The sequence below is a fragment of the Eumetopias jubatus genome, unplaced genomic scaffold (genome assembly GCF_037043125.1).
Source record: "Eumetopias jubatus isolate StellerSeaLion01/CBP00866 unplaced genomic scaffold, mEumJub1_p1.0 scaffold_13, whole genome shotgun sequence".
Taxonomy (NCBI): Eukaryota; Metazoa; Chordata; class Mammalia; order Carnivora; family Otariidae; genus Eumetopias; species Eumetopias jubatus.
Window position 1 is genome coordinate 42253156 of NW_028274819.1, and position 13195 is coordinate 42266350.

Genomic DNA, 13195 nt, shown 5'->3' on the forward strand with positions numbered 1-13195 from the left:
GCAAGGCTCAAAATATTCATGTGTATTTTTCTTTATTCAGGTGCTCTAGAAACCTTACTGTTTGTGAGTTTGGTCCTTAGGCAAGTTTATCTTCCTATTGGAACTTTCATCTTCCAATAGTGCAAATAGTGATCTTAAGCTACATGTGGAGTAGAATAGTGCCTGTCATCTTTTTGATCTGTGGTACAGTTAAGAATACCTATTTTGCGATAATGAGTTCAATAAAATACCAGACAATCAGACTAGCATATCTATGACTCCTCAAGCTGATTTTCTAGAGTAAATTGTGGCAAGAGGGGAACTTTAAGGTAAGCTGTTTTCTCAGCTCATGAGGATGTGCTAAGGTAGCATACTAATAGGAACTTGATTCTGGACCTGGCTTAGAAATGAAAAATGGTGTGAAACAAGAAATACTCTTAAGTATTTAAAGTTTGAGGCCAGGGATTACTGATCTGTAAGTCCAGTTTATTCTCAAATAGAAAAGCAAATAATCAAGCTTGGGAAGGTATGGGTATATTTCATAGGATACAGTAGCTTAGACTTTTTATTTATTCTCAATTAAGCACTGATAGCTTTTCTAGGTATACTGAAATGCTGCTTCTGTTTAAAAATTAATTCTGAGGAAATGGGTACATTCTCCAAATTCTTGGACTGCTTTGGTTAAAAATCAAAGAGAGAGAGGTTAAGAGCAGGAGGTCTGAATGAACCCCTGGAGCCAAGGACTGCCTTTTCCTTAGGAATACAGTTCTCAGCAGCAGATGCTCTGTGCTTTGGTCTCCTCTGTATAAAGAGTGATTCCCCCTTCTGCCTATAACTTTTGGGACATAGTAGCCTATGTATTTCACCCTGTAGATATTGTTCTAATCAGTAGTCTACTAAACACTGGGTCATGGGTGTATTGCTACCAGAAGACTATTCCATGGAACTTTTATTTATTGTTATTTGTAAAAATTCAGAATCTCTTTCTTTAAGAATTTTTTTTTTTGTTTGAGTCAAATTATTTTCCTGTGAAGTTTTATTTAAAGGAATTTACATTCATTTAATACCTACCAAATACTAAGTACTTACACATATATTAATTTAATCTTCACAACTCTCCAAGGAAGATGAGTTATCTCTAATTTGACAGATGGAGATGTGGAGGCTCAGAGAGTTAGGTAACTTCTCAAGTTCACAGATGTAGTAAATGAGAGGTCTGAGATTTAAATCTCTATTCTAAACCTTCCACTACACCACACTCTTTTCTTATGGCAATAGATTCTGTTAAGACTGGTAGCAGTTTTCCAGTTTCTAGGCACCATGGATGCACATCAAAGGTTTACTTTTGAAGAAATAAAAAATTTAATAGATTAGGCATGATAACTAAAAGTTTTTTGATTTTGGGAAACTATGAGGTGGTGCTTATATGAGAAGAAAAATTAGAACTGGATAACAATGCAAGATTCTTTCCCATAACAAAGCTTGTAAAAAAACTAGAAGTTCTGTGGTTTGATAGGTGTGCATTGGGTACTTGGTAAAGAATCCCTGAGTATGCAAGACAGTGGGTCGTCATACTTGTCGTTTATAATGATAAACTCACTTTTGTGTAGTGATTCATGGGAACAATGAGATTCTCATGTTTTCCTGGAGCAAATGCAAGTGAGAAACTTACAGCAAATAGCTATAAGGGAGGGAAGGATGGTGAAGGTAGGGAGGGAGAAATACATGATCGCTGCAATTTAATTACTTGTGAAACTAGACCATTCGGTGTATATAAAAAATGTGGACATTTGGGTTAGTGGTGAAAACCTTTCCTCAGCTTTCACATTCAATTATAATTTATAAAAATGTAAGTCCTTGTGTATGAGGTTTTTTTTTTTTTTCGTTCCCCCAGAAGTTAGGGTACATGTAATGCTATATGGCAGTCAGATTTTAAAGGGTCGTGTGTTAAATATATACTGCTCAAGTACCTCATCTCATTTTTTTCAAGGCTGTCCTTAACACCTTTGTAATGATACAGCTACAGTTGTATCTGATGCTTCTGGTGTGGCCTTTCTGGTAAGAAGTGGAAGGTAGAAATTGGATCTCACATTTCTCTAGACCTTGAAATGAATGGGCAACGACATCCTTATTTTATCTCACAATTGTCTATGTAAGAATATAGCTAAATGTTGACCATCTAGACTAACCAGTGCTAGGGAATGCATGGATAGTTAACAACAAACAAATATATGTTAGAAAATTTACCATATAAAAACTACAGTGAACCTCTCAGCTTTGTGTGCCAATACCTTTAACTATTTCCATAAATAATTTTGTTGTCAAGCTGTTTAGAATGAGAGTCAAATGGATTGGTTAGAGGGTTGGCAGCTCTCCTTTTTTCTCTCTCTTTCTGTTTTTTTTTTTAAATAGTTGTTAACCAATAATTAAACACCTTCACCCGTAGAAGGAAAGAAAAAAATAACAAATCCTTTGACTAAGCTTAGATTAAATGAGAATCCAGAATATCTAACTGTAATATTAAAAATAGGAAGTATATTCTTTAGTAAAGAAAAATTCAGATGATAATTGAAAATAGTTAATAATTTATTTAATTTAGAATTACTCTTAGTTACCTTTAATTCTAATAGCATCAGCCCTGGAATTAGACCACTTAAGTTCAAATTTTGCTTTTTGTTTTTACAAGGTGTGACTTTAGGCAAGTTTTAATTTAAAAAAAAATAAACGTTTTTGTGCCTTGGTTTCCTTATCATGAAACAAGGACAATGACATTATCTAAATCCTAGAACTGTTCTGAGAACTAAATGAGGTTAATACATGTAGCAGTGCTCAGTGCAGTGACTAGTACTTTCTAAGCAACTAGTAAATACTATTCATGCATCTTTTCAGCCATCTCTCTAACATCCATCCATCCATCCATCCATCCATCCATCCATCCATCCATCTAACTTTCCAGTGTTTTTAACAACATAAATTGATGATTTTGGAGGGACTTTCTTGCCAATGAATAGGTGGAACTTTTAAGGTATGAGATGAATTTTACTGGCCAGGGGTTGGGGAAGAAGAGATAGCCCTGGAAACCAAGTTAGGTACAGAAATCGAGGGGCTTTACTTTAAATCCTCTGGTTAAATATGATACTCTAAATTTATTTCTGCCTATTCATTTAATAATATTTAAGTAATTGGGCAAAAAATATTTATTGAGTGTTTTCTTTATGCAAAGTATTGTACTAGGTACTTGTGGGAATACAGAGAAGCCAGGATTTTGTTCTTGCCCTTGAAAGTTTTGTACTCTGGTTGGGATTACTTTTAAGAAATACAGTGATATTACACTTTTTAAAAAGATTAAGTAAGATAGTATGCATTAAGTGTGGAATGAGTGACATAAAAACAAATTTTCAGAGCACTTACTAGGAGTGATTAGAAGAGGGGTGGATCATAGTTACTTGGAATTATCTCAGTTGGTTTCCTAGTGATAAGAAAGGAGGGTGAGGGAAGTAGGGGGAGGCAGGCAGAGCAAAGGTGGGGTTGGGGGGGCAGCAATAAGTGAAGCCTGAGTCTATCAGTCTAGTTAGAATAGAAGGTTAAAGTGTAGAATACTAGAAGATAAATTTAGAAAGATTGGTTGATTCTGAATGGAGGGTCTCGAATGCCAGAGTCAGGAGTTTGAACTTTTTTTTTTGTCATCAGGGGAAAGCCACCAATGTTTCTTGATCAAAAGAATGGTTTGTTGAAGGGAGTAGCAGTAAGATTGATTTGGAGAGGGAGAAAATGAAATTAGGGAAATCAGTTTAGAGTCCGCTGTAAGAGTCTAGGTATGAAGTGTAATAAAGCCCTACTCAGATGATTATGAGCATGGTAAGTAGGTGTGAGCTGAAGAAATTTTCTTAAGGAAGAATTGATGGAACTTAATGACAGTCTGGCAGTGAGGAACAAGAATAAAAGAGGAGACAGATGCAGTGTCATGTTTTGAATTTGGATGATTCCGAGAATGATGCTTTTCTGGGTGTGAATGAATGAGGGAGGGTGTTGAAGAAAATAATGATGAAACTAATTTTAAGTTTGTTGAATATGACATAGCAGAGTACATCTTGGTATAAATGTCTAGCAGTCATTTGAGGACTGTTGTATTTCAGGAAGATGAGAGAGCGCTCAGTGTTGGGTATATAAATATAAAAATTATGATTTAAATATTAAGGAATGAGATGTTTGACAAAAAGAGCATAGAAGAAGGGTAATGTTTAGGTTGGCAGCATTAACATGTGGGTGGTATTTTCTGTTATTATGTATTCACCTTAAGTTTGAAAAATAAGCTGTTTGCCCATCTCTCCCTCTCTGATTTTCCCTCTTTCTTTCCAATATTAGACAATATGTAGACAATACTGATTGTGTGCACTGTGCGGGGCCCCGATGATCCAGTAAAGAACAAGACAGACACGATCTCTAATCTCATGGAATATATAGAATAAGCTTTTTTTTAAAGAAAAAAATAAAACAAAACCTTTTAATATTTTCTATTTTTCTTCCACTAGGTATAAGCTTATGATAATATCTTTGCAAGCATTTATCTCCCTAGAAATGGAAGACATTCTATGACAACAGGTTTTTCTTTTTTTTCCTCTTGTTGATCCTTTTTTATTATTACTATATTGTATGGAATATTCTGCAGGAGCATAATTTAGGAATGTATTAAGTTACTTATCACTGAAGTTCAAAAAACACTGATTGCATCCCCTGTGCTGGTCCGTTTTTATTTTGTTAAGCTTGTAAGTAGGGTTTCTTGGGCCAGGGTGGTGGGGAGGAAACTTCATTCTATATTTTTAAAGTGGGCAAGGTCAAGAAAAAGATCTTTTCCTAAAACAGTCTTATTTCTCAAATCCAGACTTCTTTTAATGATGTGAAATTTATCTCAAATCGCAATAAAACTTGTAACTAGAGATTGGATTTTCGTTTTCCTCTTTTTCTGTCATCTTCATTCTGCTTCTGATTAAGCCATAGAGTCAATCCAGTGTCTTCATTTCACCCTTTTGTCCACTCTTCCCTTATAAAATGGGGTAATGGTGGAGTACGAGTGAAGAATAAGATTGATTGGCCATTTCAGATTTATAAAGGATGAAGTGTCTAAATTTATATGGTAAAATTCAAGTTCAGGGAATCCTATGTTGTTGATGGTCCCTGATTCATTCCACTTGCACTCTGGTGCAGTGCTTCTTCCTCTTCCTCAACTAACCCGTTTGTTATTTTGTGTGTGTGTGTGTGTGTGTGTGTGTCAGAGGATTAAAAAAGATATTGTTTAGAACAGAAGTATCGGGTAAAAATGGAATATCATGCAATAGCTGTAAGTGGTCATATATCTGTTAAAAGGAGGACATTATTGATGAAAGAAGAAAACCCCTATGTGTGGAGTGTTTTCAGAATGGGAAAGATAGTTTTTTCCATATTGGAAGGAATGATGTAAATCTGAATGTTTTAAATCTTGAGTTAGATATAAAATCACTTTACCAAAAGAGCTTTTAAAAAAGCAAATGTTTGGAGCAACATCTATATTTATATCTTCGGAATCTTCAGGGTATGGGAGAACCATGTCAAATTTTCAGTGCTTTAATACTAACCCGGTTTTGAGTTACTGAAATCACTTTCATAGTGGGCCAATCTGGCCACCAAATTTGGACAAGAATTCCAGATGCTGAGTGTCTCAGTAATAGTTGTAGACATGTACCCTATGCTTGGTTATTTTTCTAAACTTCGATAGAGATATTAAATCAATTTTGTTAGGTGAATTTTCAACCTCAAAAATACAGGCCACTTTAGAAGACAAAAATGAAACACAACTTTTTTTTTAAGGAGAAATTAAGACAAAAGCTTTTGAGGTTGGATCCTACCTGGTTTTTTTTTCAACCTTCAGAAATGTTTCTAGGCTGGAAAGAAATCTCTTAAAGCATGGTTTTTATAATGGACGTGCTGCTGACATACACTTAACATTATTGGCCCAAATGGCAGCGATATAATTTGTAGGCCTTGTACTCTGTCTGGAAAGTTGTAGTGCTGTTACTGGTGTTTGTGTTCACTTTTTATGAATTGGTCTTTCATGTTGTTTTTCATTTTAATTTAACATAAGACTAATAAATCTTATTGTTAAATAACAAAGATTGCATCATAGCCTTCAGTATTAAAATGCACTCCTTTTGGGGGGAAGCCAGATAGATGTGTTTACTCTGTAAAGAGATTTAGATTTGATTTTTTGTTTTCTTCATGGTAATTATGTTTGCACTTTGCTGATCACTAGTTGTGCATTATTACAATGGAAGGTGACAATTTGATTGTCTTCAATTGGAGAAACAAGTAATTTTATATTCACTAAGCTGTCAGGTAACACTAACTCACAGTACTAAGAGCTCCTGGCAATGCAGCTTGGCACCTATATTTAACTGCTTTGATGCTTGTGTAACCTCCGCTGAATCAGAAATACTTTGCCTGCTGGAAATGGTTTTCAGGGTTGTACAATGAGGTTTTCATTAAGTAGACAAACTGAAAATGAACTGCAAAGCCATGGTTGTTTCTCTCCTCCCCTTTCCCCTTCATGCCTCCTTTATCCCCTCCCCTTCCCTTGCCTCACCCTCCTCTTATTTGATAAAGAATGTGAAATTTATACCTTATTTCATTTACGTGGAAGGGAGGAATTGCTGGATTGCTTTATTTAGCCGAAGGAAAACCTCAGAGATTAACTTCTTTATGTAGTTTTGTTCATGGTCATCACACGTGAGCCTTCATTTTTTGAAACAATCTGTCCAACATCAATTCTCATATTTCTCTTTTTTTCTGGCAATACTAAAAAGTGAAAATAGAGGTAAGAATGGAAAAGCATACAGTGACAGCTTCCTGTCCTTTCTCTCTGAGAAGTTATTGTTCTGGTTTATGATTTTTATTAATAAGTGGATAAGATATCTTTAATTGGGCTTCTAGACTAGTGGATAGGTTTCAAGCTGACAAAGACATGTTTGGTTTTCACTTTAAAAATTATGGTTTTCATTTCATGTGAAGAGGAGATTCAAAGTAAGCATATATAAATAAACTCATTCTGCTACTATTGTAGACAGTTTTCATTCAAGCCACATAGAGGTCTTTTGGTTGAGCTATAAAGTCATTGTGCTTGATTGAAATCCTCTAAGTTAGTGTGTATTTATAGTAACCATTGTTTGGTTTTGCTCTTATTGTTAAGTGACTGATTTTATTTATAAATTCTGGGCCTGGCTTTCCAAAGCAAAGATCCCAACAAGTTACTGGTAGAAAAACTGTGAGAAAAATTCAGTATTACTATAAACAGAAGTATAGATAGAGGTTACATGAAGTCAAGTTGTTTTGATCTCCAGAAGAAACTGGATACTCAGAGACACATGTAACAATTACAGGTTTTCCATAGGCAGTCAGTCAGGCAGGCTACTCTTTAGGCTGGTTGCCTGCCTCTTCCAGCAGATACTAACCAATTAGACAGAGGTAGTTATGTGATGTAACATTATCAGGAGAAACAATTCATGAGTCAAAGCATTCCAAGACATATGAGCTCTAGTCCAAAGAACAGTCTTAAGCTATATAAAGTGACAGCAATATTGTCAGCTAAATATAAACTCTAGAAACACAAACTTTGATGACTTGAGAAGAATCTGTTCCAGGTAGTCCCTGTTTTGTAAGAACCTCAGAAGGCCTTTGTAGACAATTTTGGTGCTTTGGTGTGAAAAATTAGAAACCTTAGATAAGTCAGAATCTATTGATTTAAGCCCCTTCTTAGACATACTTCAAGGGCCTCAAGCATATTTCATTTGCCTCATCTCTCTTGATCTAACAGATAAATCAGTGAATTTTTTTCTAACAGATATTGTCTGTATATGTTACCATGTATGTTCTGAAAGAGCCACTACAAACTTTAAAAGATAGGTTTATAACTCTCCAAGGTAGCTCTGAAAGCAGTTACCTTCTTTTTCTCTGAATTTTCTGTTACTTATTAAACAGATGAAAGAGAGAGGAAAAACCTGGCAGAATCTGAGGGAAGTTTGGGGGTGGAGTTGGGGAGAGGAGGTAGTGCTGGATAAAATACAAAGAATCAACAACCACTCTCAGGCTTTACCCTAATAAAGCAGGAAAAGTTTTGAGAGGGATGTCTTCATTTTAATGTCTGGAATCAGGATCCTTCCCCATCCCTCAATCCTTAAACATGGGAATTAGAGGTGCAGGAAAAATCATTCTTTGCCCTAGGCTGGGTGGACTGGCATCCTTTGTAGGGGTTCCTAAGTATTGTGCATTTTGGCAGCTGAACATATCTGTTACTCATGCTCAAAATGAGAGGCACTGTGTTATATTTTTGGAAAATTAGTTGTTTATTTCTTAGTATCAGATCAATTGCAGCATTAAATTAACAGTGAATCATCTGACAGAAGTAAGTCTACCTTGGTAGCCTGGGGCTGAGTTGCAAAAACACATATGAATATTGGCCTGAATGTTTAATTTTTTCTTTAAGTAAACCAACTATTAAAATGTTGCCTTATGTTAAAAACTGAGCTTCTTTTGAATAAATGTAGTACACCTAACAAGTGAATGCCATTTGATAATTATCTTAGAAGTAAGGAAAACATTTTTAAAAAATTAGGTTAAAAATATTGTTCCAATAAATTCAATGGTTCTTTTTGATACCTATGTAAAATCATTTTGAAATGTATTCTTCCCAGACAATAGTTTAAAAAAAGTAATTTCAAGTGGTGAAGCCCTAGGAGAAAGTTGTTTTAAAATAATCCTAACCTTTAAACTTTTATAAATAACTGTTTCTTAAAAATAACAACAGCAGATTGGGCTGGTTTAAAATTCTAGAGAATTTGATTTTCTGAGATAGAGGTCTTAATGTATAGATATCCATATCCTTACCATTTTATAAAGTCTTGGACCAGCTTATCTTAATTTCTTGTTAAAGAACATAAAGTAAATTTACTGTCTGAATAAATTTGTGATGGCTTAAACATTCAGATTTTTTACTGGGGTTTTGGATTGAAGTAAAATAATTACCTTTCTAGAAATACTCCTACTGACTTCCTAGAAAACATTATCCATTACTGGAGACTTTATTTCCAACAATCTCATTCCCAAAAGTCCTAAGCCCTGAAGTTCTTCCCAATGGCCTGGCATCCTGGGAATTCACTTGATCTTCTGGGCAGAGACATTTCAAACTCGGGGAACACATGATGGGAATTTAGTTTCATGTGTCCCAAAGATATGTAATTCTCTTTGGAGGTTTTACTTGATAATAGCTATGCCCCAGAAAACCATCTTGTTTAACCAATGTGATAAGTTGACAATGTAGTTTTTCTCTCTGATTATAATGTACTCTGTGTAGTCAATACACTAGTACCATGTGAGTGTAATTTCCTCTTTTATTTTATCTCCAATGCACTGTATTATAAATAAACAGTTAAAAAAAACACCAAACAAATCTGTTGCATCTCCTTTTAAGATTGTACCACTGTAGACACTTGTTCTAGTAAAGTAGAATTGGGCGCATTTGATTGCATTTAAATTTTTCATGCTTCAGCAGTTTGGCTGGGAGCACAGTAAAGAAAAATCCCATGAGCGAGGATAGTTTAGAATAATAGAACTTGATTTTGTGTATTATAGCGGCAACATTTGCGCTGCTTTAGTTAGGGTTGTGTCAGCACTTCCATTATAAACCCCTGTTTTCAGGGGGTATAACTAGGGAGATTTTTTTTTTAATACAAATTAAAAAAAACAATTCATTTGAATGATTTTTAAGTTATAATAGTGCAAAAATAAAACAAAGTAAAGTCACATAGAAATTGACCATTTTCACAAGGATTTTGATTCTTTTGCTTACTAGTTTTATATGACAGCTTAGCTAAAGTAAGATACAGTTCTAATACACGGGGGGTGAAAATTTTTGTAATGAAAAATTACTAAATGATCATTAAAAATAAAACTGAGCATCCCAGGTGACATTTTAAAACATTAACACCAAGTACATATTTGATTTATGAATTTCTAAAGGAGAGTAGTCATGGTGCAGTGGTTATAGTGAAGGCATTACCAAAAGTCAAGTATCTTTGCAGCTTCCAGGATAGTTTAGTTGGTCTAGTAAAATGTTTTAAAAAGGGAAAGCTAAAGTAAAGAAATGAATGAGGATGTAATCAGTAAGTTGAAGGATTCTTTAATAAAGTAATTGTGTAAAAAGTAATCAGTAAATTGAATCTAATAATCAGGAAATTTAAGACTTACTTAATAAACTTTGCTTTAAAAAGTATGTGTACACATTTTCCTTTTAAAAATACAACAAAACTACCAAACTACAACAATTAAAAACCAACCTGAAAGAAGCCAACAATTTTATCAAAAGGAAATGCCTTCAGGGGAACAATACCTCAAAATCACCTTTTTCTCTGCTAGCAACGTGTTGAGAACTGTGGTAGAGAAAACTCAAGAAATTAAATAAAATATGATACAGTAAAGTATGCTTCTTGGAACAAAAATGTTAGTTCCTTAGGTAAAGGGAAGGATTTTGAAGTTGAGTATGCCTTCCTTGGTTGTTAACCGTTATTGCCCTAACATTCCCCCTCTCCTTGTCCCCAAACGATGGTGTGAACTGAGGATGAACAGTCAAATTTAATATTGCTTTTTTTTGGCAGCCTATCTTTTATTTGCAACCCTGATAGACATTTGTATTTGTAGGTGCAAAATAAAAGACAAATTGTGTGATGTTGTAAATAGGTAGCTTTCCTGAATGGTCACTGGAGGAATCACCAGAACACTGTTGATGAAGTAGAGGTGAAGCCTTTCCTCACTAATTGTATTCAGCGTGTAATTTCTAAACTTCCCTCTGAATTTTGATTTTCAATTAACACTCCCCATTTGAAGATAATTTTCTATTTAATGTAATTGCAGGAAATAATTTATTGGCTGATTAAGACTGAGGGCCCAGCCTTTCTTAAGAAAACATTCTAACAAACCAGCCTTTAAACTCAACCCAGCTTTGGACAGATTTAGTCTATTTTTACAGCTGCATGGTTGTGTTTAATTAGGATTGTGCACTATTGTTCATTGGTGCAGTTTATACTTGAAATTATTCTTAAGAGACTTTTCATTTTGGGTTTTGTGTCATGATTAATTTATACTAAAGCAACAATCACAGATATTGCTATTGGAAGGAGCCAAGTCACTTTATAATAGAGGATGTTTGTTGGGGAGCTAAAGTCACTCTGAGTTTTGGCTTATGACTTTCAATTGTATTTAACTGTTTTAAAAGGCAGCAGTAAATTCACTCTTTTGTTTTTAATGTGAATGATTACATTATTGGTACTGTCATTATCTGAACTATGAAAACACTCTTGTTGTTTATGGTAAACTCTGGATAAATTTGCAGACCAGTTATAATTTGTCTGGCTTTACTGTAGTATTTGCAGTGATCCCTGTACAATGATAAACATCCTTTGGTATCACTTTCCATATGTGTATATGCATTTTTCCACGTGCTAGTTTTGATAGAAATTAGACAGGAATATACTTATCTGATTCTTTGATATAGTACTCTTTAGAACATTTATTTCTTTCTTCTCAAAGAAAATATAGACATTCTTCTGTACTTCCTTTCCCCCATTTTATTTTCTAGTATCAAGTCTAACAGATGAAATTTTATTATTTGTAGAATGATTATTATAAGTAGGTATCAGCATTTTAATATGTTTCAAAGCACTTCAAAAGCCTGTAATACTTTTATTTAGAACTGTGCATAATTAGATTAGCTGATCTTATATTAATTTTTTTCACTGTAGGATACTAAATCTGAGCCCCCTCATTAATTGTGAGAAATTTAGCATTAGCTGTTAAATCCTATGTGAAACATGGGCTGCTACATAAAAACTACTGTTTAAATTGGAATTAACTTAATTATTTTTCTTTGCACTTGATATTTCCTTCACTGCAATATTCATGAAAGCATGTGACAGATTTGTAAATTTAACTGTTAATCTCAGATTTCTAGACCCTTTAATCAGTATTTATTTGTCTGTAGAAACAGTACTAGCAAGTTAATGATTTGCTAATTTGAAAAATGCTCATGTGGTTTCCTATGTTAACTGATTTGTGCATTTTTAAAAAAATGGTATGAAATCAATTAATGTTAAAGAGCAATTAAGGTGGAGATTTTATTCCTTCATTACACAGCAATTTTAGAGCTAAAGATGCTATAAACTGAAAACAACAAAGTTTTAGAAAAAATACTCAACTGTCTTTTCTTTTAAGTTATAAACTTCTGGTGTTTTTATTTCTAAGCATTTTGTTAAGAAAATCATCTTGACAAAGCACAGAATGGAGACCTTGTGCAAAATGCAGTCGATGTTTACTTGTGGGTACATAGATGAGTGTTTGGTAATTGTTTTTGCAGTTTTAAAAATATGGTGTATAGTAGGCATTTTACTATTTTCACAGTAAATGCTTTGAATTTTGTATGGTACTTTCTAATATAAAATAGAGGCATAGTTATTTCATATATTTAATTCAAATGATACAAAATTGCCCTAAGACTAATCTAACATTTTCAGCCACTTGATCAATATGTCACTTAAAAGTTAAGTTACAGTAGTTGACACATTTTGAAAATCTTTAAAAAAAGATCGGATTGACACTAAACAATGTTAGGCCCTGGCACTCATAATACAAGGTATAAACTAAGAAGTCAAGACCAAATTTGGTTAGGACTTTCAACATGTATTGTGTACTCTCCTGATTGTATTTTCTCACATAGACTTCTTTTGTTCCCACATAAAGCATAAGAGAAATTTGGATATTTCTACTTTAAAATCATCCTCCAAACTGGCTTATTTGTCAGTTCATTCACTTATTTATTTAGTTTTTTCCCCATTGTTAGCCATCAACCTAATTTGATAATCTAGTTGGAAGAACTGGGAGGAAAAATACACACATACGTATACTATATGTTATGAAAACTTATTCCTCGAAAATGTCATTTGTGGATTGTTAAGGAGGAAGATGTGTAGCAATTACTAGGAAGAGGTTTGCTGAGTTGAAAACAGAGAGGGGGAGTAGAACAGATAAGCTAAGTTCTTTTTCAAAGTGGTTTAGAGCAGCTCATAAACAACCTGAAGTTAGAGAACCTATTTTTTTTTTTTCTGAATTAGTCAAATGTAAGGGATTGTTTCTTCTTCTG

The 13195-nt window shown here is 33.9% G+C and overlaps 1 protein-coding gene across 1 annotated transcript in view; it reads left to right on the forward strand.

Moving 5' to 3' along the window:
• Positions 1 to 13195, forward strand: part of SOX6 (SRY-box transcription factor 6) — a 384265-nt gene that overhangs the window by 26104 nt on the left and 344966 nt on the right. The window lies entirely within an intron of this gene.